Consider the following 22,251-nt stretch of genomic DNA (forward strand, 5'->3'; position numbering starts at 1 on the left):
TTATGGACAAAAGGCAAGGCTGTTTACTTGGTAACCATGTCAATTTCCTAGAGTTGGAATTAGGAAGGGCAACTAATTACAGCTACCTACACAGTATACCAAAATTCTTTTGGAAAATACAAGGAACAGAAGTAGGCAGCATTGAATAGAGAGTAAGATTTAAGTCTGGGCTATACTCTGGACTCTAGACCTGGCCCCACTGTTAGTATTCTTAGTCCTTTCACCTCTTTGTGACACTATTTCTTTTTTTTAATATTTAAATTTTTATTTTTAGTTCTGGGGTACAAGTGCAGGATATGCAGGCTTGTTACATAGGTAAAGGTGTGCCAGGGTGGTTTGCTGCACCTGTCGACCCATGTCTATGCCACTATTCCTAAGCCTGAGAAATAAAGAAGTTAGGCAGACATTACACCTCAGTGTCCCTTGGTACCACTTTTCTAAGAATGGGTGACCATAAGTATGACCAAGTATAACTTTTTTTTATTATTCTGATAGAATACAAACTTCAAGAGGGCAGGAAATGTGTCTGTTGTCTTTACTGCTTCTAAACTTATGCCCAGAGCAGAACTCAATTCTTAGTGCATGCATGAATGAGTGAACTTGACTTTCTTTAAAATAGCAGCTATGTGTTGTTATTCATGTGTATCCCTCAGCTCCTAGCAGGGTGTCTTGTTTATACTAAGCGTTCATTCGTTTTCTGAATCCTGAATTTGACCAAGAAAGTCAAATTTAAATTTTATTGTTGGTTTGCTTTATCAGCTCACATATTTTCTGGTTCACTAGCCCTTTCATTTGCATGGATAATTCAGAACTGACTTGTAAGAAGAACATTTTAACAGCTCAACTGTAGGAGTTTATACATCATAAAATGTATACAATCCTCATTCTGTATTTTCCACCAAGGTTGCCTCATTACTTATCTAGTCACTAGCAGAGGTTCTCAACCTGGTTGCTCTTTAGAGTCTCTGGCACCAACCCAGATAGAGTAAATAAAATTGGCTAAGGACATGGTTATATTTTAAAAGATCTTCAGACTATAAAAATGCTCAGTCCAGATTAAGAAGAACTGTGGATGTGTTACAGATACGATATTGCTTTCATATTCTTTTTCTTCTCTTTGACTAGAGCCGGGGCTGTCTAATCCTTGTGTTCACATTGAACTGATTCTCCAGGAAGTTCAGGCCTCGGCTTCATTAGCAAATAACAAAGGGCACCCTTGATGTGTATTTGTAGCTTCCAACCAGTTATTCCAAAATCCAGCTGTTTGTTCAAAGCATTTGCTCAGACTCACTTTGTCAGTTAAGAGCTATGATCAAATGGCTACAGCGCTGAGACCCGGACAGCATGGAGGAGAAAGTTAAGGTAGGAAGGTTCCAGATTGTACTTTTTCCACAGAATGGCAATCTCCAGAAATCTGTCAACACTTTGCTCTGCACTATTTGGAGGATAGAAAACAAAGGACCATTAGATGATGATAAAAGAATATTGAGAATAAGTAAAAGAAACACTTCGCTTTGCATCCTCCTTGGTTCCAGAAATACTGGGCTAGAGCCTGGGGCAGTGGCTCATCCCTGTAATGCCAGCAATTTAGGAAGCTGAGGCAGGAGAATCCCTTGAGTCTAGGAGTTTGAGACCAGCCTGGGCAACATGGTGGGATCCTGTCTCTGTATTCTTTTTTTTTTTAAAAAAAAGATCTTCATAAATACTGGGCTGGGATGGGCAAGTGAGCCCAATGGGTTGGGCAGATTCCTCAACGATCTCAGGGAAACTTTTCAACTGAGAACACCATAAGTACTTATTCAGATGTCAGGGCGATCAAATCAGCCATTCTGGAATGTGAACTGATTACTTGTGCCTTCTGTAAATGACCCACCATGCACAACCTTAGTTCTGACAGTTGGTGTGAGCTGAGGAAGTAAAGCAGCTGGAAGTAATGTGTTCTCCTTCTTCCTTTTCCCCAGTTTAGCAAGTGTGAAAATCCAATTTCCTGAATGCTTTAAGGAAGATCTTACCATTCCTTCTTCAGAACCATCTCCCCATCTTATCTACAAGGTTGAAGAGGCAGAAGAGGTGGCTGGCAGGTGGCTTTCCCAGTGTGAAGCCCTACAGGGGAAGGTTGGAGAGGAGATGATTCCTCTGGGGGCAATGCCCAACATCTCCCTCTGTCACTGCTTGGGATTTTAAAATCCCAGATGGCAGGTATCCATTTATTTTAAGAGCATCTTCCTTCTGCCTCCGAAACCTCCTTCTTAGACATACACACAGAATAAACTACTTGACATGACTTTCTGAAAATCTCTGTAAAGGGAAGGGCCCTTGACCTGCTACTGATGGTTTTCCTAAAGTTGTCAGAGAACTCCAGCCCCCTTTTTATTTTACTAAAGCCAGGCAGTCTCTGAAATCCCCAGGCCCTTGCTTCCTTCCCTCCCTCCTTGTTTCCTTCCCTCCCTCCCCCTCCTTCACCCCAACTTCTCCCCCAGGTTTCCAGAGCTCTTGATCAGCCTTCTGAGAAAATCTGAGAGAAGGAAAGACTTCATCAGTCATGTGAATATAAGTTACACTATAACTCCTCCTAGCAGGAGCCTTATCTAATGGTGGGATAGGAGACATGAAGGAAATAAATGTGTCCAGATAAGAACTGCAAGGCTAGAGATTCTCCCTGGGGCCTCTGAAGTCCTAATCTTGACTCTTCCTTTGTGTGAAACTGTTTGGTTGCTCTGTTGTGCCACTCCCTACGGCCCCTCTCCCCGCAAGGAAGGAGTTACTTGGCTAAACAACCTGATAGAAATTTCTGTATTGAGTAAGATTAGAGTGTAGGTAAATACGTATTCTGAAAATAGAATAGTGGAATCTCTTGTTTGTATATATTGCTTTGTGTTGCTTTCTGTTCATGTTCAAATATCAGTTCTTGTGTGCATGTCTGGCCAGCTGCCTCATTTCTAACTTCTTAAAGCTCACTTGCAGTGTTCATGCCACAATCACTGCCATAGTGGTGAAGCCTGAGGAGTGGTAGACATTTTAAAAAGCCGACAACTACTTGAGAGTTACGACATTTTCTAAACTTTATATTTTTCTTTTTTTTATTATTAATATTATACTTTAAGTTTTAGGGTACATGTGCACAATGTGCAGGTTTGTTACATATGTATCCATGTGCCTTGTTGGTGTGCTATACCCATTAACTCGTCATTTAGCATTAGGTGTATCTCCTAATTCTGTCCCTCCCCCCTCTTCCCACCCCACAACAGTCCCCGGATTGTGATGTTCCCCTTCCTGTGTCCATGTGTTCTCATTGTTCAATTCCCACCTATGAGTGAGAACATGCGGTGTTTGGTTTTTTGTCCTTGTGATAGTTTACAGAGAATGATGGTTTCCAGTTTCATCCATGTCCCCACAAAGGACATGAATTCATCATTTTTTATGGCTGCATGGTATTCCATGGTGTATATGTGCCACATTTTCTTAATACAGTCTATCGTTGTTGGACATTTGGGTTGCTTCCAAGTCTTTGCTATTGTGAATAGTGCCACAATAAACATACATGTGCATGTGTCTTTATAGCAGCATTGTTTATAGTCCTTTGGGTGTATACCCAGTAATGGGATGGCTGGGTCAAATGGTATTTCTAGTTCTAGATCCCTGAGGAATCGCCACACTGACTTCCACAATGGTTGAACTAGTTTACAGTCCCACCAACAGTGTAAAAGTGTTCCTATTTCTCCACATCCTCTCCAGCACCTGTTGTTTCCTGACTTTTTAATGATGGCCATTCTAACTGGTGTGAGATGGTATCTCATTGTGGTTTTGATTTGCATTTCTCTAATGGCCAGTGATGATGAGCATTTCTTCATGTGTTTTTTGGCTGCATAAATGTCTTCTTTTGAGAAGTGTCTGTTCATGTCCTTTGCCCACTTTTTGATGGGGTTGTTTTTTTCTTGTAAATTTGTTTGAGTTCATTATAGATTCTGGATATTAGCCCTTTGTCAGATGAGTAGGTTGTGAAAATTTTCTCCCATTCTGTAGGTTGCCTGTTCACTCTGATGATAGTTTCTTTTGCTGTGCAGAAGCTCTTTAGTTTAATTAGATCCCATTTGTCAATTTTGGCTTTTGTTGCCATTGCTTATGATGTTTTAGACATGAAGTCCTTGCCCATGCCTATGTCCTGAATGGTATTGCCTAGGTTTTCTTCTAGGGTTTTTCTGGTTTTAGGTCTAACATGTAAGTCTTTAATCCATCTTGAATTAATTTTTGTATAAGGTGTAAGGAAGGGATCCAGTTTCAGCTTTCTCCATATGGCTAGCCAGTTTTCCCAGCACCATTTATTAAATAGGGAATCCTTTCCCCATTGCTTGTTTTTGTCAGATTTGTCAAAGATCAGATAGTTGTAGATATGTGGCGTTATTTCTGAGGGCTCTGTTCTGTTCCATTGATCTATGTCTCTGTTGTGGTACCAGTACCATAATGTTTTGGTTACTGTAGCCTTGTAGTATAGTTTGAAGTCAGGTAGCGTGATGCCTCCAGCTTTGTTCTTTTGGCTTAGGATTGACTTGGTGATGTGGGCTCTTTTTTGGTTCCATATGAACTTTAAAGTAGTTTTTTCCAATTCTGTGAAGAAAGTCATTGGTAGCTTGATGGGGATGGCACTGAATCTGTAAATTACCTTGGGCAGTATGGCCATTTTCATGATATTGATTCTTCCAACCCATGAGCATGGAATGTTCTTCCATTTGTTTGTATCCTCTTTTATTTCATTGAGCAGTGGTTTGTAGTTCTCCTTGAAGAGGTCCTTCACATCCCTTTTAAGTTGGATTCCTAGGTATTTTTTTCTCTTTGAAGCAATTGTGATTGGGGGTTCACTCATGATTTGGCTCTTTGTTTGTCTGTGATTGGTGTACAAGAATGCTTGTGATTTTTGTACATTGATTTTGTATCCTGAGACTTTGCTGAAGTTGCTTATCAGCTTAAGGAGATTTTGGGCTGAGACAATGGGGTTTTCTAGATATACAATCATGTCATCTGCAAACAGGGACAATTTGACTTCCTCTTTTCCTAATTGAATACCCTTTATTTCCTTCTCCTGCCTGATTGCCCTGGCCAGAACTTCCAGCACTATGTTGAATAGGAGTGGTGAGAGAGGGCATCCCTGTCTTGTGCCAGTTTTCAGAGGGAATGCTTCCAGTTTTTGCCCATTCAGTATGATATTGGCTGTGGGTTTGTCATAGATAGCTCTTATTATTTTGAGATATGTCCCATCAATACCTAAATTATTGAGAGTTTTTAGCATGAAGGGTTGTTGAATTTTGTCAAAGGCCTTTTCTGCATCTATTGAGATAATCATGTGGTTTTTTTTCTTTGGTTCTGTTTATATGCTGGATTTCATTTATTGATTTGCATATATTGAACCAGGCTTGCATCCCAGGGATGAAGCCCACTTGATCATGGTGGATAAGCTTTTTGATGTGCTGCTGGATTCAGTTTGCCAGTATTTTATTGAGGATTTTTGCATCAATGTTCATCAAGGATATTGGTCTGAAATTCTCTTTTTTGGTTGTGTCTCTGCCAGGATTTGGTATCAGGATGATGCTGGCCTCATAAAATGTGTTAGGGAGGATTCCCTCTTTTTCTATTAATTGGAATAGTTTCAGAAGAAATGGTACCAGTTCCTCCTTGTACCTCTGGTAGAATTTGGCTGTGAATCCATCAGGTCCTGGACTCTTTTTGGTTTGTAAGCTATTGATTATTGCCACAATTTCAGAGCCTGTTATTGGTCTATTCAGAGATTCAAATTCTTCCTTGTTTAGTCTTGGGAGGGTGTATTTGTTGAGGAATTTATCCATTTCTTCTATATTTTCTAGTTTATTTGCATAGAGGTGTTTGTAGTATTCTCTGATGGTAGATTGTATTTCGGTGGGATTGGTGGTGATATCCCCTTTATCATTTTTTATTGCGTTTATTTGATTCTTCTCTCTTTTCTTATTAGTTGTGCTAGCGGTCTATCAATTTTGTTGATCTTTTCAAAAAACCAGCTCCTGGATTCATTAATTTTTTGAAGGGTTTTTTGTGTCTCTATTTCCTTCAGTTCTGCTCTGATTTTAGTTATTTCTAGCCTTCTGCTAGCTTTTGAATGTGTTTGCTCTTGCTTTTCTAGTTCTTTTAATTGTGATGTTAGGGTGTCAGTTTTGGATCTTTCCTGCTTTCCCTTGTGGGCATTTAGTGCTATAAATTTCCCTCTACACACTGCTTTAAATGTGTCCCAGAGATTCTGGTATGTTGTGTCTTTGTTCTCATTGGTTTCAAAGAACATCTTTATTTCTGCCTTCATTTCGTTATGTACCCAGTACTCATTCAGGAGCAGGTTGTTCAGTTTCCATGTAGTTGAGCAGTTTTGAGTGAGTTTCTTAATCCTGAGTTCTAGTTTGATTGCACTTTGGTCTGAGAGACAAGTTTGTTATAATTTCTGTTCTTTTACGTTTGCTGAGGAGAGCTTTACTTCCAACTATGTGGTCAATTTTGGAATAGGTGTGGTGCTGAAAAAAATGTATATTCTGTTGATTTGGGGTGGAGAGTTCTGTAGATGTCTATTAGGTCCACTTGGTGCAGAGCTGAGTTCAATTCCTGGGTATCCTTGTTAACTTTCTGTCTCATTGATCTGTCTAGTGTTGACAGTGGGGTATTAAAATCTCCCCTTATTATTGTGTGGGAGTTTAAGTCTCTTTGTAGGTCACTCAGGACTTGCTTTATGAATCTGGGTGCTCCTGTGTTGGGTGCATATATATTTAGGATAGTTAGCTCTTCTTGTTGAATTGATCCCTTTACCATTATGTAATGGCCTTCTTTGTCTCTTTTGATCTTTGTTGGTTTAAAGTCTATTTTATCAGAGACTAGGATTGCAACCCCTGCCTTTTTTTGTTTTCCATTTGCTTGGTAGATCTTCCTCCATCCCTTTATTTTGAGTCTATGTGTGTCTCTGCACGTGAGATGGGTTTCCTGAATACAGCACACTGACGGGTCTTGACTCCTTATCCAGTTTGCCAGTCTGTGTCTTTTAATTGGAGCATTTAGCCCATTTACATTTAAAGTTAATATTGTTATGTGTGAATTTGATCCTGTCATTATGATGTTAGTTGGTTATTTTGCTCATTAGTTGATGCAGTTTCTTCCTAGCCTCGATGGTCTTTACAATTTGGCATGTTTTTGCAGTGGCTGGTACCGGTTGTTCCTTTCCATGTTTAGTGCTTCCTTCAGGAGCTCTTTTAGGGCAGGCCTGGTGGTGACAAAATCACTCAGCATTTGCTTGTCTGTAAAGTATTTTATTTCTCCTTCACTTATGAAGCTTAGTTTGGCCGGACATGAAATTCTGTGTTGAAAATTCTTTTCTTTAAGAATGTTGAATATCGGCCCCCACTCTCTTCTGGCTTGTAGAGTTTCTGCTGAGAGATCAGCTGTTAGTCTGATGGGCTTCCCTTTGTGGGTAACCCGACCTTTCTCTCTGGCCGCGCTTAACATTTTTTCCTTCATTTCAACTTTGGTGAATCTGACAATTATGTGTCTTGGAGTTGCTCTTCTCGAGGAGTATCTTTGTGGCATTCTCTGTATTTCCTGAATCTGAATATTTGCCTGCCTTGCTAGATTGGGGAAATTCTCCTGGATAATATCTTGCAGAGTGTTTTCCAATTTGGTTCCATTCTCCCCATCACTTTCAGGTACCCCAATCAGACGTAGGTTTGGTCTTTACACATAGTCCCATATTTCTTGGAGGCTTTGTTCATTTCTTTTTATTCTTTTTTCTCTAAACTCCCCTTCTTGCTTCATTTCATTAATTTCATCTTCCATTGCTGATATCCTTTCTTCTAGTTGATCGCATCAGCTACCGAGGCTTCTGCAATCTTCACATAATTCTCAAAACTTGTTTCAGCTCCATCAGCTCCTTTAAGCCCTTCTCTGCATTGGTTATCTTAGTTATACATTCATCTATTTTTTTTTCAAAGTTTTTAACTTCTTTGCCATTGTTTTGAATTTCCTCCTGTAGCTCAGAGTAGTTTGATCGTCTGAAGCCTTCTTCTCTCAACTTGTCAAAGTCATTCTCTGTCCAGCTTTGTTCCATTGCTGGTGAGGAACTGCGTTCCTTTGGAGTAGGAGAGGTGCTCTGCTTTTTACAGTTTCCAGTTTTTCTGCTCTGTTTTCTCCCCATCTTTGTAGGTTTTTCTACTTTTGGTCTTTGATGATGGTGATGTACAGATGGGTTTTTGGTGTGGGTGTCCTTTCTGTTTGTTAGTTTTCCTTCTACCAGACAGGACCCTTAGCTGCAGGTCTGTTGGAGTTTGCTAGAGGTCCACTCCAGACCCTGTTTGGCTGGGTGTCAGCAGCGGTGGCTGCAGAACAGCGGATTTTCATGAGACCACAAATTAAGCTGTCTGATAGTTCCTCTGGAAGTTTTGTCTCAGAGGATTACCTGGCCGAGTGAGGTGTCAGTCTGTCCCTACTGGTGGGTGCCTCCCAGTTAGGCTGCTCGGGGGTGAGGGACCCACTTTAGGAGGCAGTCTGTCCATTCTCAGATCTCCAGCTGCATGCTGGGAGAACCACTACTCTCTTCAAAGCTGTCAGACAGGGACGTTTAAGTCTGTAGAGGTTCCTGCTGTCTTTTTGTTTGTTTGTGCCCTTCCCCCAGAGGTGGAGCCTACAGAGGCAGGCAGGCCTCCTTGAGCTGTGGTGGGCTCCACCCAGTTGGAGCTTCCCGGCTGCTTTGTTTACCTAAGCAAGCCTGGGCAATGGCGGGCGCCCCTCCCCCAGCCTCACTGCCACCTTGCGGTTTGATCTCAGACTGCTGTGCTAGCAATCAGTGAGACTCCGTCGGCATAGGACCCTCTGAGCCAGGTGTGGGACACAATCTCCTGGTTTGCCATTTTCCAAGCCCATTGGAAAAGCGCAGTATTAGGGTGGGAGTGACCCGATTTTCCTTGTGCCGTCTGTTACCCCTTTCTTTGACTAGGAAAGGGAACTCCCTGACCCCTTGCCCTTCCCAAGTGAGGCAATGCCTCACCCTGCTTCGGCTCGCGCACGGTGCGCTGCACTGACTCTCCTGCACCCACTGTTTGGCACTCCCTAGTGAGATGAAACTGGTACCTCAGATGGAAATGCAGAAATCACCCGTCTTCTGCCTCGCTCACGCTGGGAGCTGTAGACTGGAGCTGTTCCTATTCGGCCATCTTGGCTCCTAAAGCCAACTTTGTATTTTTCAAATTGACTGCCAAACATTGTGAGATAGTAGCCTGCCTTCCTTTTCCTCTCGCTTCCTCCCTCTTTCCCTACCTCATCTCGTCCTTCCTTCTTTCTGCAAATGATGCTGTTTAATATGTAAAGAACTTTGATAAATGCTGGGTGGGGGGAACACATCCAGTCCTAGATTCCATGATGTTTTATAGGTCTTGACTCTCTTAAGCTATCTTTTTTGCAAATAAATAAAAATGCTTTGGTGTATTTCACAAAATTTCTTTGTGTATTTTTTTTTACAGGTATGCAATATATAAATATATCTCTGTGAATATCTTAGTGCACGTATGTATGTGCATATATGTGTTATATGTATATATGTGTATGTATGCATACAGCTCTCCTATTAAAAATAATTTATTGTAGAAACTTGGGAACAATAGACAAAACAAAACAAAATAATCCCCTATGGCTCCACTACACACAGCTAAAATACTGATATATTTCCTTCTAGCCTTCAATTTTGCTAAGTCTCTCTTTTTACTTAGCATATTTTAAGCAAAATACTTTATTTCTCAGCCCTCTTCAGTCAGATGTCAAGTCTTACACAGAAGGTTTGAGAATGGCATTGGAACCTTCTTCTGCAAGCCAGCCTGGGACAGAGACCTCCCAGGACATGAATCTCTCTCCAGGCAACTCCTCTTGAGAAGAGCTGATCTTCCCCTTTTAATAATGTGGCCTATAAATATTAAATGGGAAGGGCTTGCACTTTTATCTCTCAAGTATTTTTTAATGTAGAAAGTGTGTAAAGGCACATCATTAAGATCTCAGGGGAGACATTTTAGAGCATTTTCATGCCCACAAGATTAAAACTAAAGCTTTGAAAATCACCCCTCTCCTTGGGATGAGACTAATCTCTCTCACGTAGATGTGCTGGGCCAAGCCTGCACCAGAGGAATTACTATATGCTGGTGTGACTGATACTAAATCACACTGACCACTTTTTTAAGATTTGACAGGATATGGAGAGTGTATTAATAATTCCCCTTTAATAAGGAATCATCTCTCTCCTTATGAGTTGGCACTTGTTCCTTTTCTCCCCCCTCATTTTGGCTCAAGAGCATTCTTTTAAAAACCTTGAATGGGATCAGGTCGCAACAGGGAGGAAATGCAGAGCCAGAGAAGTCTGCAGGGAATTTCCAGAACACCTTGGCTGCTCTGCACCTCGCACAAATGGGATTGGCTGTTACCTCCCTATAACTTTTAAAAAGCTCTTCTTCCCACTCAATCTTTTGTCAGTAGTGACGATAGCGCTAAATATTATGCACCAGCTTCCTGGGTCCCTTAGTTTTCAGGCTATTCTCAAAGCCTTCCTTCTTTGTTTTCCCGAACCCCTGTTCTCTAACACTGTTTCTTGCCATCTAAGACCAGCTTCATGTGTATGCGGCCAGCACAGTCACACAGGGCTCTGCTCAGAAAGGCCTCACACTCAGGTTTAACGCTCTGTGAACTCAGGGTTTCACAGAGGGCATGCTAGGGCTGAGAGCTTCAGCTGAGAGCTCCCACCTCCAGCTGCCTCTTGGCATCCTGGGCTGGGTGGCTGGGTTCTCTGTTTTCTGTTACCTTTTATTTGGTTCCAGTAACTGCTGGCCTTGGCTCTCACTCCCTGTCCTAGCTTGATAGCCTTTGCCATCCTCTGCTGTCCAAGCTAGGTGTAGGCGAAGCCCTCTGTCAGCCTTCCCTCTTCCCCCAGCAGGGCCTTGGAGCAGGTTTGGCAGGATCGGGTTTGTACCTACACCCTTTAGCCTTTTTGGGTAAAGCAAGGTGGTGGCCATCCTTGCCCCGGGCTGGCAGTGCCATGGTGCATTTGATGACTTGTTGGGAATAGGGGTGAGGGAAGTGTCTCTCATTTACCCTGAACCCAGGGCAAAGTGACATTCCCTTGGTGGTTGCCCTCTCTCATGGGAAGGGGAGACTGCATTTTTGGTTTGCACTGGCTTTGCACATTATGTAGCTGGCCCTGACTACCTGGCATTCACTCTCCTCTCCTTCCTTAAAAGAATCATGATTTCCAGGGTCCATGCAACCATGTTCACAGCAGAAGTTGACCTTGGCCATGGCTGCCATATTGGGCCTGACTTATCCAAGAAACCATTGTATTACTCCATTTCTTAGCCATGAGTATGACTTCAAGAATGGAAATGTGATGTAATTCCAGTCACAGGGATTTGAGAGAATGTCTTTTGAAAAGTTTTAGAGAATTTTTTTTTTTAACTTCAGAAAAGAAAAGGACACTCTTTCCCTTTAGCATGGATGCTTTGGGGTTCAAATGTCATGGCTGGGCCTGATGCAGCCACAGTAACAGGAGCCAGCAGACAAAGCCATGCCTGGGGAAGGCAGAGCTGAGAGAGGCAAAGAGCCTGGCTTTGTGAGCTGCCAGCCTTATGCAGAATCACTGCACCTACCCCATGTCTGGACTAGGGACTGTCCTTTAACACCTGCTGATTTGGACCCATTTGATTTGCAGCAAAATTTACCCTAACTTCCAACACCCATTCTTCCTCTTTACTTTCCACTTCTATTTTCAGTCAGCATCATTTTTCCTGTGTAAGCTCAGTCCTCAAGTAAGTTTATAGAAAGCTGCAAAAGACATACAATGCATATGTTTGTTTTCCTTTTTTAATTTTGAAATACTCGGCAGTCTTGTGATAGAAGCCTCAGAAAACACACCTGGAAGAGATGAAAATACATGCTCTTAAAGCAAATATGTCAGTCATTTTTCTTAGATTTCATCTTTTCTTGTTTTCATATACCAATGCAAATGTAAAAAGTGTTTGATGTTTCCTTTTCTTCTATTATTTCTTTATTTTAAGAGACAGGGTGTCCCTCCGTTGCCTTTTTGATATTTCTGACATGACACCTCTGCCTCTATCACCTAAAAAGATACTCTGAGAAGAAAAACACAATAATTGTATGTCTATACGTGTAAGTTCTCTCTTGTTGGAGGCTGTGTATATGGGGAGGGAGTTGATTGAGAGTGAGCAGGTCGTGCTTATGTACATGGTCAGCTGTATTACTTCTCCCTGTTTTAAGGGAGACTCTCCCATGTCTTCTTCTCCCAACAAAGTAGTGTAATTGAAGGCAGAAATAATGTCTCATTCATCTTTGAAACTCTTTGCTCAAGAGAGCTCAGTACATAGAAAGTACCCACTAAAAATGTGTTGGCTAAATGGATATATGAATGGATAAATAAATAAATGAAACAGTAAATGAATAAACACCTATTACTCCTACTGTTCTTATGATTTAACATTTCATTTTATAAGGCCTTTTTTTCCCCTCTCACTTCTGTAGCTAAGTTGTAAGTCTCTAGCAAATTGTGAGTTCTTCAGGGGTTGGGAGGATTTATTAGCGTCCCTGTGTATAGGATTCAGTGTGTTATCATCCCTTTTTTACTTAACAGATACTTATTGAGTGCCCACTTTATGCCAGGTACTACTCTAGATTCTGAAGATAAAATGATGAACTAAATAGATAAGGTCCCTGTTTTGAAGAAAATTAGAATCTAGTGTGGGCTAACAGAAAATAGAATTTCAAAAAATAAATGAATTAAGAGGATAATTCCAGATCACTTGGGTTCTAGTTCCTAACTTATATAATGGTAAAATTAGGAATATGACCAAGGCAAGTGGCTGCCTGAGGGGGAGAGGAGGAATAAAACTGTGGAAGTGAGTAAGCAAAGGAACTGAAAGACAAGGAAGGGAGGGATAACCCATGTGGATGTTGAAGTCACCAGCAATGATGACAAGAATAAGGGTGGGGATGAAGATAGTATGCCAAGACATAAAAACTTCCATGAAGGGAAGAAATGACGGGCAGTTGGTGATGACAAACATGATGTGGGGTGGGGAGTGGCATAGCCTGATGGCACAAACTGCAGAGGAGATAGAACAGTGGATGGAAAACTGTGAAAGAATTGTTTGGAAGTGGAAATGAGGAGCAAGACAAGGACCCACTCTAATCATCAGGTCCAGCGGTTTGTGTCATTTGAGGGGTAGTAAAACTTTCATTTAGGACAACAGAGGAAAAGAACATTTAAGGAAGGATTGAGGATATTAAAAAAGTTTGCCAATGGAAAACTGTAAGTTGAAGCTCCATAAGGTGCATTGGAAGGGAGTATTGAACAGTGGACAGCTGGGTCCGTTTCACCGATATTCAGTGTGGTGATGGATGTCCTGGTGACAGTGATGACGCAGAGGACCTAGTTTCAATGATGACCCAAGAAAATCGTGATTCCAGACAAGGTGGCTTAATTCTAAGTCTAGGTTCTGGCTGTTTGGCTATCAATTTAAGTTGGAAAATTTGGGGAGGCTGAACAACTGACTCAAAATTGTTACTCATAACTATAATTCTACATTGAATTCAAATTTATCTCTGCTTTGTGGAGAAGCAGAGTGGTATAGCAGAGAGATTGCTAATGTGGGAGGATTCTGAAATGTGGATTCCAGTTCCAGTTTTACTAAGTAGCTTCATACACTTAGTTACATCACTTAACTTCCTCACCTGTAAAATGAGCAAGTTGGACAAAGTGACCCTGGATTCTATCTCTGAGAGGTATCAGGCTGGAAAATTGGTTGGTGTGGGTTTTAAAGTTGATGGTTCTCCTTGAACTCATTTAGTTTCATTTTTTCTGAAAAGCACACAATCATTATGAGCTATGGTTCAACAGTTAAAGCAGGATTTTTATCCCAAGTCTATGGATACTAGTTGCATGACCTAACTCTCTAAATTTTCTCTAAACCCTAATTTTCTCATCTGGAAAGTATGATAATAGTAACAATATAAAATAGTTATTATGAAATTAAATGGCAGAGTGCCTGGCAAATAGTGGACATTAACACATTTTAGCTGTTTATTGAAATGTGAGAAAAGTTTCTTGACTGCTTTAAGTATTGAAAATATATGATAATTATCTGATGCTTCAATATTTTAAGACACTAAATCTTCAGTATGTTGATGACTGGGTATATGGCCTCTGGTATTTATATTTTCAGGTGAAGAGCAGAACTGCATCTAAATCAGGGTGAAAAGTCCTCTCCAGCAATATGTGAATCCAATGACTAAAACTAAGTTTTGTTTTTCTGTTTTTCTTTTCCTGTGTTAATTGTGTTAATTACAAATGTGAAGATAATCAATTGTTCCCCAAACTAGTTGTTTTCCTATATTTCAGAAATAAACTTCAACATAAATTATCATGTTACATTATCCATATCCCACAATACAGTACAATTTTACAACCGTCTCAGTGGTAGTGGGACAAAATGGGTTCATCCGATATTTCCTTTTGTTTTGACCTTGACAAAGAACAATATCTATTATAGAAACAAACTAGGTAGGATGACTGGAAAGATATAACACATTTGGATCAATATATGAAGCTACACTATTCATCATTTTCCACACAGGTGAAATGGGGGGCTGTAATATTATTCCTCCCTCCCACTATTTACCCATCGATTCATACATACCACTGAGACATTGGGGTTGGTGGCAGTGAATGTTATCAAGGTTGAGAAGTCTTGAGAGAAAAAACAAAATCAGAAACAAAGAATGACTACCCTGACCCACACATCTTTGAGAAAATAATAAAGATGAAGCCATATTTATGTTCTCACTCTGCCTCTTTCCCACCACATATATAGATAAATATATATATATGGAGAGGGCGTGGTTTTGTGTTTGTGTGTGTGTATATATATACATATACTTTTATACATAAACATACACACTATATATATATATATATACACACATATACTTTTATACATAAACATATATATATATACACACACATATATGTACACACACACTTTTTTCCTTTTCTCACTAATATTTCAGTGTTTTGGGGAACACGTAGAAAGGTGTCTTTAGAAATAACTTGGTTCAGTGTTAGTTATGAAGTTAGAAGAACCATTCCCATCACCTCTCTCCTTGATTGCCTGCTTATGCATAATGCACCCCCTTTCATCTAGGATACATTTTCTTCCCCAACACAACCAGTCCCTTTAATGCTATCTCACAGTGTGCGGTTGCTTTGAGACCAGAAAAAAATATAAGCCCGTCACTACTTCTGGAAACCTAGCTCACCACTCGTGTTCTGAAGGAATACTGGAGAGGGTTATATGTGGGTGGAATATTATAGGTTATTAGACCAGGACATAGCTAGACTGAATATTAATTTGTCTGGCTATGCTAAGCTATGAACAGAAAATTCATGAAAAAGCTGCTCATGTGTTCTTTTGTTTAATAAATATGCCTTTGGAGCTTTCTTATGCCTATGCAGGAAGAACATTGTAATGAACAATATAGACATGGTCCCTGACCTTTCATGGTATGTGTGATCTTGTGAGGGTGTGATTTAGTTTAGAAGATATATTTTTTGTTGTTGCTTGTGTGCATGAAAAAGGCAATTGGACCAGAAATTAGGAAAACTAGCTAGGAACACTAGTCCCAGCTCTGTTACTAAATAGCTACCTAAGTTGGGGTTATACAGACTCCCTCTCTGATTAGTCTCCCAATCAGTAGAACAAAGGAGTTTAACCAGGTGATCTACGAATCCTTTTAAATTTCTAAAATTCTATCACTCTGATTATTGCTGTTTCCTGAGTAGTGCCACGAATGTATTACCAGAGTAGACATAATGCTTGTGCCTTTCTCCTCCTACCACATGGGAGCAGTGAGCTTCTTCCAACACATACAAGGAGCAGTGCAGAAAGATAAAGTTTGGGAAACAAGGGGGAGCCAAAAGCAGCCCGAGGAGCACCCACCACTCAGACCTGCCCTCACAAGTAACATTTCAACCACGCAAAGAGGAAACATGGAAGTTCTCCTTTGATGGATACAGTTGACACGTGGCCCAGGAACAAAAAGCAGAGGCATCGTCAATATGCTGTAAAATATTAAATGCATACAATTTTGGAAATAAGATTTTTAAATGGCGTTATGCCCATCAAGATTTTTCAATGCCTAATCAACAGTTAAATCATCTGAAATAAAAGAGATGAAGCCAGACTAGAGAATTTAACAAACAATATTGGGATAACATTATTTCATTACATCAATCAAGACTATGATTTTATTTTTTCTTTTTAAAACACATTCTGTTTGTGTGTGTTTATGCTCATGTGTTTGTATGTGCATATACATGACTTAGTTGACAAAAAGTTTCTTCAAAAATTAAAATCATGACACAGAGATGCTGAGGCATTCAGGGATGATCGTAGCCAAGGTCATTACCCCAGGCTTGCCATCCAATTCAAGGTCACTGGTGCTCCTGAATATGCATACAGGCAGCTGTGAGCACTGCAAGCTAAGGGAACCAGAAAGGCAATAGGAAACAGGAGAAAATCTCTAGCTTCGCAGGCTGTTAATTTTTTAAAAAGAAAAACAAAAAAAGACTATATACCATTAATGCTGTCTAAGCCATAGATAAATTCATTTGTTTATCTGGACCTGATGCTTAATGTATACATGGGTCTTTTAAAAATGCAGGTTCTGATTTAGTGTATCGGGGTAGTAGCTAAGATTTTGCATTTTAACGAGCTATCATGTGATGCCCGATCAGCTGATCTATGGGACACATTTGAGTGTCAAGAATTCTATAGATCCTGTTTCTAGGCAGAATTACTTTAAGACACTTTCCTCATGCTCTCTAGGAGAACGTTTTTATTTTTTATTTTTATTTTTTATTTATTTTTTTTTGAGACGCGGTCTCGCTCTGTTGCCCAGGCCCAGGCTGGAGTGCAGTGGCGCGATCTCGGCTCACTGCAAGCTCCGCTTCCCGGGTTCACGCCATTCTCCTGCCTCAGCCTCTCCGAGTAGCTGGGACTACAGGCGCCCGCCACCACGCCCGGCTAATTTTTTTGTATTTTTAGTAGAGACGGGGTTTCACCATGGTCTCGATCTCCTGACCTCCTGATCCGCCCGCCTCGGCCTCCCAAAGTGCTGGGATTACAAGCGTGAGCCACCACGCCCGGCCGAACGTTTTTAAATTATATTTTACTCATTTGTTCCAGGACCTCCTACACTTCACAGAAAGGGATCTTTTTATAACTAACCTGAAGTTTTTCTATTACAATCAGTCACATTTCTTCCCATATCTTTCTCAGTGAAGTATGGCTGGCTCTCTGTCTTCTTAGATTTGAGGATAATGTCACAATATTACCCTGCCTCCGTCTCTGCCAGGATGATATATCCCAGGCTTTCTTTTCTTTTCCTTTTTTCTTCTTCTTTTCTTTTTTGAGTTGAGTACATTTTCAAATTGATTTAGAGATAGGTTTTGAATGTTTTTTCTATAAATTTCCCAAATTGGTTGTTTTCTACTGTTTATCTCTTGCCTATTTTGGATACAGGACATTCCACCACTGAAGAGAGTCCCTGGTGGCCAATAACACATCTATGCATCCCCAAGAAGCTACCATTTAGGGACATAAATGGAGGAATATATGGAGTTCCACTTATTTATTAAGGGCACTGAGAAAATGCCAGCATAGGGATGCACCATGGTAGCATTCTCCAGATGTTGAGAAGTCTGGCTTGGTTTGGGGGCCACTGGTGATTATTTCTCTTCTAATGTAATCATAGCGCCTGAAGGGAATCTTGGGTCTCCAAGCATGAACAATGCAAAGAAATCTTGAATTGAATGACCCCTGTGGGTACAAGTCTAAGCTGACTGACTGTGACGGTGACATTCATTTCTTGCCTGCTGCCAGTGCTAAAATCATCATGGTTAGACAGAAGAACAGAAGTTAATTGCCTCAGGGAAAAGATCCCTGTGCTAATCGTCATGTTAAAGTTCACATTGCAGTAAAGTTTCTAGCTCAGGTTTATCCCAGCAGCTGGGCTCAGACGAGCCATGGAATCTCATGTCTGTGAGTAATGACTCTTCTCCAGAGAAATTTTCCACTTCCATTGAGACTGAAATGGGAAAACATTTAGTTTGAACTCTAGTTTGAAGACCACAGCAGGTCTAGGAAGCCTGGAGTGAGAGAGGAACTTGATTTTGTCTGGCCAGATCATACCAAGAGGGGCTGGCTCTCAGACCCAGAGATTCAGGTGGCTAAAGTGTCATTTATTAGATCTGATAAAGATGGTTCTGAATCATGTAATCAACTCACCACAGTGGGACAGATAGCAACCACAACCTACTTAACAAAGAAACCCCAGGAAATATCAACATGTGATTGGTTTATTGGACGGGAGGCAAGAGCTTGAGATCAGGAGTTCTCTGTTTTTAATAGATGGGGCCTAGCTCTATCACCCAGGCTGGAGTGCAATGGCGATTTTTACAGGTGCAGTCATAGCTCACTAGAGCAAACTCCCGGGCTCAAGCAATCCTCCTGCTTCAGCCTCCTGAGGAGCTGGCATTACAGGTGTGCACCACCATGCATGGCACAAGTTATATTTTTATGAGCACTTAGCATATCAGAGCCACTCTCACCTTCCTTATAATCTGTACCCTTTTATCTCTCCTTCATGTTACATTTATTATACAAGGCAAATCTGCAGAGTAAAGTCACCAAAGTGCTGCCAAGATAACCTGGACTCTAATTATGAGTCCAAGTTACTCATTTAATAGTGCCACGTGGTCTCAGACAAATTACATAGGCTATTTAAACCTCAGTTTTCCAATCCTTAAAGTGGAAACAATAACATTTATTTTGCGACTTAAACTTGTATTTTACTTTTTTAGCATTAAATGAGATTGTATGTAAAACAATTGTAATACTGTGCAGATGGTAGACACTTTGGAAATCTTCTTCAGATCTCACCTGTCTTGACTCCTTTCTTCTGAATCCTTCTAATCTGATGCTGTTTAACTGTGTTCTGCTTGAGGTTTTTATATTTTGACCTAAATGTAGATGAAGCTTTCATCATTTTCAAATATGAAAGTCAAGTCCCCAGGGATATTTCTTCATCTGTTGCTTGAAATTTCCCTGAGAGACCCAGATAGTTTTGTTTATTTAAATCCAGTTTACATTTTGAGTTTCTGCTAGTGCCAGGCATCCTACTGGGCACTGTGAAGTGCATAGCAATGAACAGGACATGGCAACTGTCAGGAGGAAATATGGTATTTATTAGAGAACTAGCTAATTATATTATAAAGAAGACTCCGATAAACACCATAGAAAAGGTAGAATTAATGAAGAGGGAGAAATTAATTATCTAGTGGGAGTAATGAGGAGAAAGAAATTAATTCCTTCTCAGGAGGTAGGGGAAGACTTTTAGAGGAGGTGGTATTTATGCTAGATCTTGAAGGAAAGACCTCTATTTCAACCTCTTGTTCTTCTGTACCTTAAAAGGCAATCACTCTTCACTGCTAGTAGTCAAAAGTGAAACCAACCCACAGCACTGTCTGTTGAGTTCCTGCATCATTGCATTACTGAAAGAGCATTGGACAGTCCCGTAGAACTGTACTTCCACTTCAAGGCAAGACATTCAACCTTTCAACACAAGTAGTTGGTTTTTTTTTTTTTTTTGGCCTTACACATTGCTGTGGTTTGAATGTTTGTCCCCTCCAAAACTTATGTTGAAATTTAATTGCCATTGTAACAGTATAAAGAGGTGGCACCTTTAAGCAGTGATTAAGCCAGGAGGGCTCCACCCTCATGGGTGGGATTGGTGCTGTTATAAAGGATAGGTTCAGACCCCACTTTCCCTCTCTTGCTCTCTTGCTTTCTATTATGTGATGAGACAGCAAGAAGGCTCTTGCCAGATGCTGGCATTGTGTCATTGGACTTCCCAACCTCCAAAACTGTGAGCTGATAAGTTTCAGTTGTTATAAGTTACCCAGTCTCAGGTATTCTGTTACAGCAGCACAAAACAGACTAAGACACATTTCTCTGCAACTTCTTATACCTCAAGTGTAGTTTAAAACCAATTTTCTCTCATTCAGTAGAAGCTATATTACTATATACCTCATATTCCAGAAGAAAATAAGTTTTTTAATATAGTTAAACACAATACTATTTCACCCATTATTTTTAAATAATTATATTATTTGCTTGTTATTCATCTTTATTTATTTTTAATTAATTTATTAATTTATTTATTTTGAGACAGAGTTTCACTCTTGTTGCCCAGGCTGGAGTGCAATGGCGCGATCTCAGCTCACTGCAACCTTTGCCTCCCAAGTTCAAGCAATTCTCCTGCCTTAGCCTCCCGAGTAGCTGGGACTACAGGCACCTGCCACTACACCGGCTAATTTTTTTACTTTTTAGTAGAGACAGGGTTTCACTATGTTGACTGGGCTGGTCTCAAACTCCTGACCTCAGGTGATCCACCTGTCTCAGTCTCCCAAAGTGCTGGGATTACAGGCATGAGCCACATCGCCCAGCCTCATTATTTATCTTTAAATGTCTTCCCTAAACCCTATCGGCTTCTTCATATCTCCTGTCTGTTGAAACATATAGAACTGGACGTAGGGTGCTGGGGAGGCTGCAGCCAAGATTTAGAATGAAGAAACTGATTATCCTCAGCTACACTTTGCTCAAGGCCCACCCATTGGTTCATGCAAACACAACCAGACATAAGCTGCCTTGAAAGAGTATGACCCTATGCACTCTCTGTCAATTGACCTAAATTCCAAATTGTCTCAATTAATAAAAATAAAACAAACAAAACTAGCCTTTAAAGTGTTTCTCTAGGTCTCAGGACAGTGTCTGCTTGCTTGCTGGGTGGGTGGCATTGGGCTCAGCCTCCGAGCTAGCTGAGAAGCAAGATATGCTCCACTTGCCTCCTGCAGGATTTCTCCCTCCTGGGTTAAATGTGTTTAACCTTTGGAATAAAGCAATATGATATTCAGACATCTTCTAATGAGGCTCTTCAACTTAGGTCTTTGAGTTTTTATTCACCTGAGTGATTTCCCTTAAGCCTGTAAAAATAGACAATTTCTAGGTTTAATACCATCTCTTTTCTTGTTAAGAAACCAGGAACCAAAACTGTCAGTCAGCTAAGGACACTGTCATTGTGTTAGTGCTTTAGCCACATGAAAGCACAGACACACTGCTGCTCAGGCTCAACTGAGGTATAGCTTTGGTTAACACCACTGACAGTATCAACAGCCTTTCACAGACTCTGAAAAGAACTGTTTTCTGAACCTGCCGAGAGAAGTAGGAGGCTACTATTTCTGTTCATAGGTAATATGCATATTTACTATGATTGTTCCAGGAGAAGAAAAATTAACCCCCATAAAAAAATCTATTCCTAAATAACTACCTAAGGGAGTGTTATCTTTTAGATTAAATACTAAGGGGAAAAAGCATCCTGACTCTGTAAAAGGTCGTGTGTTTGGATTGAAGAGACCTGCTACAGGTGAGCTCCAAAAAAGTCTAGTTTGGTCATGGCATCCATTTGGGTCTTAGTTTTGTTTGTGTTTTGATTTTGTTTTACTGTGAGAAGGGATACTAATCTCTTTTCTCCCTAACAATTAAGGATATTGTGCACATTATATAATGCAAAAGATGTAAAACATCTTTGAGAGTAAAAGTAGTAGGAGAGAATTAGAAAGGCAGAAATACTTTTTACTTTAGCTCCCCAATTGTTTTGATGAAGTGAATCAGACTTATCTTGCATTACTTTCTCTGCACCCACATCAAGGTTTTGTGGGTTGAGGATAGCAGGCATATCTGAAGGACTCATAGTTGGGAAACAACATGATGCTCAGAAAATCACTGGGCTGATGATTCCAGATGGGAGAGAGGATGCAGGATCCTGGGCCTAGGGAAAGGGCAGTAGAAGTCCTGCTTTCCTGCTAATTGCCTAGTGCTTGGTGGTGTCCTTAGAATTACAGGGACAGAAGGAAAGAATTACATCACATTTTTAAGCTTAAAAGAGACTTTTACAGATGAGCATCTCTAGAATAAGTCACATTGATCCTAAAGGAACCAAGAAGGTTCTGTCCTAGGGTACTGAAGAAAGTATATCTGAAAAAGGGTGACCATAGAGTTGCAGTTTAGTGTTGTTACTCATAGATATATAGAG

Source organism: Symphalangus syndactylus, chromosome 3 (genome assembly GCF_028878055.3).
Source record: "Symphalangus syndactylus isolate Jambi chromosome 3, NHGRI_mSymSyn1-v2.1_pri, whole genome shotgun sequence".
Lineage (NCBI taxonomy): Eukaryota > Metazoa > Chordata > Mammalia > Primates > Hylobatidae > Symphalangus > Symphalangus syndactylus.